The sequence below is a fragment of the Epinephelus lanceolatus genome, chromosome 5 (genome assembly GCF_041903045.1).
Source record: "Epinephelus lanceolatus isolate andai-2023 chromosome 5, ASM4190304v1, whole genome shotgun sequence".
Classification (NCBI taxonomy): domain Eukaryota; kingdom Metazoa; phylum Chordata; class Actinopteri; order Perciformes; family Serranidae; genus Epinephelus; species Epinephelus lanceolatus.
In genome coordinates, this window is record NC_135738.1 from 5193575 (window position 1) to 5200189 (window position 6615).

Consider the following 6615-nt stretch of genomic DNA (forward strand, 5'->3'; position numbering starts at 1 on the left):
GATGAATCATTTTTATTTCCTGTCACCAAATCATGAAGCACTGAGAAGTTCTGCTCTCTGATGATCAGTGGGCCTTGTGCACCAACAAATTGTCTCTTCTTTTTGTTTGTATACACAATTTGTCTTACTTTATTAGCGCCCATCGATATCTGGGATTCACCAGCATTGTCTTATTTCTGCTCTTCACTGAGGTAAAAGAACATTTTATTAGCGGTTGAATGCACTTTTGCCAAAAAGTAAGTTTTAAATTTGAGAAACATGAAAAAATGACATCAAATTTGTAGCATCTAATTCAGATTATTATATTTAAGAGTAATTATAATGACAAGATTATTAAGAAATACAACTATACTTGGTCCATTAATACCAAGTACTGGAGCATCTGACTCAGAGCGGGTCGTCCACTAATTGGAAGATCAGCGGTTCGATCCCCGGCTCCTCCAGTCTGCATGTTGAAGAATCCTCAGGCAAGATACTGAACCCAAAATTGCCACCAGTGTGTAAATGTGACGTAGTGTAAAAGCTCTTTGAGTGATTGGACTAGAAAAGTGCTATATGAGTCATTTACCATTTTATTTTAAGCGTCTCTCTGCTGACCAGTGCTGGAACGTAACTAAGTACAAGTACTCAACTACTGACTGTATTTCAGTACAAATCTGAGGTACTTTAACTTCACTGAAGTATATTAAACTCATGTATCTTCATTCTTGTACTCCACTACACTTCAGAGGGAACTTTTGTACCTTGTACTGCATTTATTTGATAACTTTGGTTGCATTAAAAAAGAAAAAAGAAAAAGATTTTTGCACACAAGCCAAAGACAGTGCAGCTGAAACAATTAGTCGATTGATTAGAAAATTAACTGGTAACCATTCTGATGACTGATTATTAGATTATTTTTCATGCAGAAATATTTCATGGTTCTCAAATACGACAACTTGTTGCTTTTCCTTTTAATTTGTTTAATTATTTTGATTTATTAAATTGAGTACATTTAATACTTAAATACATTTTACTGATTGTACCACATATATTTTAACAGTAAGTCAGTTTTACTGCTGCTCAAGTTTTTCCTCTTGCAGCCTTTTTTGGTGGCATCTCTCCAGTTCTCAGGAAGCGTTCTGAATCACATACTTTTAATATGTCCTGCAGCCGCTCCTTAAAAAGTACGTACAGTTACATTGCAGTAAACCCAAACTTTGACCCTCTTGCTTTTATATCCGTTACTGTGGAAATAAAACAAACGCCACTTACCGAGTTCACCAGAGACGGAGGTCAACCCGCAGAGCTCTGCTGTTGTTACTGTAGTGTATTATCATTTACTCTGAAGTTTTTGAACAGATGACTAGTAAGGGGCCCAGGGTCAGAAGGATGTATGGTCAGGGTCAAAAAGATATTTATGGCCCAGGGTCAAGGATTGTTGAAGTCCAACTAGGGTGACTCTCTGTCGTCTGTTTGACTTTGTCTCACATTTCACAGACACAACCGAGTCTATAAACGAGGGTATTTTGGAGCTGTTTTTCAGAGCAGTTCACATTGGCCTCGAACCTCTCCAAGCATTCTAGATGCTTGATAGATGCTGTACTTCTTGTAATAAACCTTTTCTTTATGCAAGCAAGACGGTGTCAGCGGAGTCTCCTTCATCACCTTCACATCATCGCTATTTAATAAACAACATTACTTTGTGATGTGTGTAGTTGAACAGATTGTAGATTCTAACAGATTATATCTGCGACAGTGAAATTACATCTGCAGTTCTGTCATTGTTACTTTTATAGTTCTGTCCTTTTGATGTTTGTAATATTTATGATTATTTTGTTCACTTAAACTGGTCACTTGGACTGGTCATCAGTTACTTGAATGTGCTGTCAGCCGAAATTGCGTCTTCTGACAGCCGTCAAACAGCTGTCAGCTGTCTTCTGTTTGCGGCTCAGTGTTTTGCTTAATTAAACTTTATAAATCTGTCTGAACCCATCAGATCCATCTCTGAGTATTTTACGAGCTTGTTAATCGTCGTCTGGCTCTGTAAGGCTGCTCTGCTGAAAGTGAAATGTTTTTAAACCCTGTTCTTAGAAACGCTTAAAGACATCAACAGCTCTGTTCACTCAGAAGCCAGTTTACACAGAACTCCCATAAAGAGCTTGTGTGTGTGTGTGTGTGTGTGTGTGTGTGTAATAAAAGGTCGTTTATCATCGTGTCATGCTTTGACAGCATACCCACCAAACTGCTCTGAGAAGTGATCCTCACTAACAGGTCTCACCTTCCTCATGTTCGTCAACAGCTCTGTATCAGTTTGTCTCTGATAACTGAACCCTCAATTATTAACTCGTTTAAGGCCGTAATGAGGGAACTTATAGCGTGTTCGGAATGCAACACCAACGCCACCTATGTGGAGGCTGGAAACTTGAAGAATGTTATCACTCTAGTACAAAGATATTCACCCTGCTCTGTCTGGAGGCCACTTCTGCAAAGTAACAGGAGAGCAGGGGTAATAAACAAATGTTAATAATATTTATCAGTATATATAAAAAAGGAACTGCCTGTTTTCAACCTTTCCATGTTTGCTGTCCTCACTCATCTTTGCCAAACTGCAGATCCAGTCTCAGCAGCTCTGCAGGTCTGCAGGGACGTCTCTAGGATTTGTCTGACAACATCATGAAAAGGATCCAGACAGAGATAGACTTTAATGTTAAGGAGTAAGATGCTTTTTGTTTAATCAGAGACAGAACAGGGCCCAAAATCACCGCTGACAGACCAGACTCTAGTTAAATAAAAAGTAATTCTGTCAGTGTAAAACACACTTTATTCAAACTTTATTTCATCACCCAGTAAGATGTGAAAATACAGATGCATCTCAAAGAAATAGAATATCATGGGTTTTATTTCATAATTTAATTCAAAAAGTGAAACTTTTATATATTCTATATTCATTAGTGAAATATTTCAGGGCTTTTTTTGTTTTAATCTTAATGATTACGGCTTACAGCTCATAGAAATCAAAAATCTATTATCTGATATATTAGAGTCTTACATAGGACCAATCAAAAAAGGATTTATAATACAGACATAATACATCTATGCACCCAATACTTCTCCATTTGCACGATTTACTGCATCGATGCAGCGTGTCATGGAGGCAATCAGCCTGCAGCACTGCTGAGGTGTTACGGAGGCTCAGGTTGCTTTAATAGCAGCCTTCAGCTCATCTGTATTGTTGTGTCTGGTGTTTCTCGTCTTCCTCATGCAGGGGGACTGCCAGGGATTTTGGGCCCCATGAGAAGAATTTTTACTGGGCCACAAGCACAGCTGGCCGGGAGGCCGCCAAAAATTTTTGATGCTATTTTACATAAAACTATGCATTTTAATGGTATTTTTGACTATCATTCCCACATTTGTGAAAAAAGAACAATCTCTTCCTCCACTTCCACATTCCTCCCTGACAAACTTGAAGAGGATCCTGGACCTGGCTCCGTAGAGTGTACGTTATAGGGCTCACCCAAAAAATTCGAAGCTTCAAAGCTTCGTTCAATGGCATGGGATTCGATTGTGAAAAAAAAAAAAATTCGAATATTCGGCCTTTTTTTTTTTCTCCCGTTTTTTGGGGGGGACCTTGGACGCAACACCATCTCCAACAAGGAAATAGAAAGCCCGACGTGCAATGAATGGCAGATGGGACCAAGTCACACATGTGCAAGTCTCAAGTAAGTCTCAAGTCTTAACCTTCAAGTCTCAAGTAATTCCCAAGTCATTTTTTCTTGGGCAAGTCGAGTCAAGTCAAGTCACAGGTTATGTCAAGTCAAGTCAAGTCAAGTCCTGCAATAGGTCAAGTCTAACTCAAGTCACCTTATTATTGTAATTTTACCTGCAGAATCTGATCTTAATAAAGTGAAAAGACAAGATATAAGTAACTGTCAGTAAACATTGACTTCATCGCTGCAATATTTACTTTGCAGGGACGACCCCCATGTGCGTGCACACACACACACACACTAACCAAGGCAGCGGCCAAAATCACCCATTTAGCTCATTTAACCCTGTGTTGCTCGTTCATAAAACGTCCAGCCGGTCTTGTGATGAACCGGTCGGAATGTTCGCTCACGTTTTCTGGGGTTAATGTTAGCAAGTAAATTAAAAAACAAGTTCCACCAAACCGACCCACCCCACCCCAACCCCGTATCATATCAAGCTAACATTAGCTAACTACCGACTAACCAGATAATATTAGCTAATTGACAAGCACTTACTGGGCAGAATGGCTCTTCAAATGACGAACAAAGTTTGAAGTTGTCGCCTGGCTGTCCGAGATGTTTATGCCGCATGTCTTGCACTGTGCTGTTGGTCTTTTGCCGTAATAATGGTAATTCCGAAAGCCGAAGACGATGACTCTGGGTACCCCTCCCGCTGACATGTTGATGCCTATCTGATATAAGAGGGCCTGTTTCTCCAATAAACACGTAAGGTACGTAGAGAGGGCATGACTCAACGCCATTCTCAGCCTGCGCTCCTACCGGGTAATCAACATTATTTTTTAAATTAATTTATTAATTTTATATTCTAACCGAAAACATGATGTGAATAACACTGAAGTCATTCAAGCCATCTTGTCTCAAGTCAAGTCAAGTCCCGAGTCTTTAACTTCTAAGTCCGAGTCAAGTCTCAAGTCTTTTATTTTTTGTCAAGTCAAGTCACAAGTCATCAAAACAGCGACTTGAGTCGACTCGAGTCCAAGTCACAATGACTCAAGTCCCCATCTCTGATGAATGGAGACCTATTATCCTGCTTGAACACAGACAACTAAATTCTTTCAACAATGTGACTCAAAATAATGATAAAATAGATTTTATTGATGTAAAATAATATGCTGATGGTGACATTTTCCACCAGTCCGCTGCGCTCTGAGTCTGGTGTCAGTGACACATGCTGCTCTGAGTCGTGCATTTGTCTGCTTGCGCTGCAGTGCGCGCCGAGGGTTTTAATTTTTAGTGTTAAATCAAAAGTTAAACACTACTTATCAGCAACCAGAAGTGTTTTTTCGTTTGTGTATATTTTTATCTTAATTCTAGGGTTGCAAGAAACTACCTTTTCGCCATAATTTGAAAGTTATTAGTTAGTTTTCGCTCAGCAAAAAAAAAAAAAAAAAGTTGTTTGCTTGCTCATCCCTAACTAAAATGATCACCTTCTTCTGAATATTACCTTTGTCCCTGGTCTATAAGCTGCTTATGGACCAGGGACAAAGTTAATATTCCATAACTTTCCACCACATGAACCACTAACAAACCCACCTTGCTTTTTGAAATACTGGGTGACATACTGTCGACCCTTTGCTTCTTTCTCCTCTCTTAGCTTCCTTTCTTTCCGTTTTTGGCCACCTGATTTTTGAGGCATATTGCCATCTCCGCCTCCTTACCCGCTGTCTGTGACAAATTATGGCGCACTGCAGCTGATCCAGTCGGACTGAACCATTTTATGTAAATAGAGTGGGGGGGGGGCGTTAATGTTTCCAAAACAAATAAAGTTATTGTTACAGTACATTGTAAATAAAATATATTTGTGATTATAAGATAGTTAATAACTTAGTGTCATATTATTTTTTGTCAGTTTGTCAGTAATTTTATTAAGGGCCTCTCTGGGCCCCTCTTAATCATGGGCCCCTAGAATCCTTCTCCTTTTTCCCCCCTTTTCAGCGCCCCAGTCCTCATGACAATACCACATAGATTCTCTCTGGGGTTCAGGTCAGGAGAGTTGGCTGGCCAGTCAAGCACAGTAACACCATGGTCTGAAAACCTGTTACCAGTAGTTTTAGCAGAGATATTGGATAAAGGAGATACCCCACCGTAGGTTTATCCAATGTTAAGAAAACGGTTACTCTTCCTGTCTCCTAAGTGGGCGTGGTTAGCTCTCCCTCCAATCAGAGCCTGTTCTCCTTCAACCCCCCCTCTCCCCACCACCATGTTGAACAGAGGCTCTGTGGATGTCTGTGTATGCGGATCGAGAAACAGGTGGAATGAAAATACATTGTTCCTATTATTGCAGCCTATTACTGCACAAAGCTTGGGCATTTTTTATTTATTACTAGTGGTAAATAACTGTTTGTAAGCTAACTGTGATTTTACCGCCTGTTTATCAAGATCACAAGATCTCGCAAGAACTTGTTTTCTGAGACGGACAGGGCTCAAACAAAGTTAACTTTCTCTTGATCTGTGCGGATGAAAAATGCAGCTTTAGTGTCAGAATGTTGGTAAGATGTGTGGCTTGTGGAAAACGAACCCAATATTTACTTTAGTGACTATAGGGCGAAAGAATTGACCATAAATTGTGATCACATTCATTTTCCTCATTGACGACAATACATTCAGACCTGCCGCAAGTCTCCTGTGGGGGTGTGGCGCTGACGTCACTGAATCAGGAAGTGAGTTGAGTGGGGTATCTCGCTTTATCCAATATCTCAGCCCAGCTAGGACGCCTCAGACGTTGCCTCTGGCTCAGGAGTGGCTCGATGCCAGGAATGTGACACTCGTAGCCTGTTTCCTGGACACGTCTGTGTGTGGTGGCTCTTGATGCGCTGACTCCAGCCTCAGCCCAATCCTTGTAAAACTCCTCCAAGTTCTTGAATCG